We start from the raw sequence: 239 nt of genomic DNA, 5'->3' as shown, positions 1-239 counted from the left end.
TTTGGCCGGACTTGCTGCTGACCCTGTGGAGTTGGACAGAACAGGCCCTTCCAGGCACGAGGGCTCTTCTGTCGGGAGCTGCTGCACTCCCTGTCGCGGTAAGAAACAAGTAAGACTTATTTAGGCGTTGGGAAAGGCAAGTTCTTGGCTCCGGCGCTGCTCTGCCAGCTGAGCCAAGTCGTTTCCTGGCGCTCCTGGCCCCGGCAGCGTGGGAATACCACCGCTCGTTCCTCGGGGAG

Source organism: Pterocles gutturalis, unplaced genomic scaffold (assembly GCF_000699245.1).
Source record: "Pterocles gutturalis isolate BGI_N339 unplaced genomic scaffold, ASM69924v1 scaffold15875, whole genome shotgun sequence".
Classification (NCBI taxonomy): Eukaryota; Metazoa; Chordata; class Aves; order Pterocliformes; family Pteroclidae; genus Pterocles; species Pterocles gutturalis.
Note: the sequence above shows the minus strand (reverse complement) of the source record.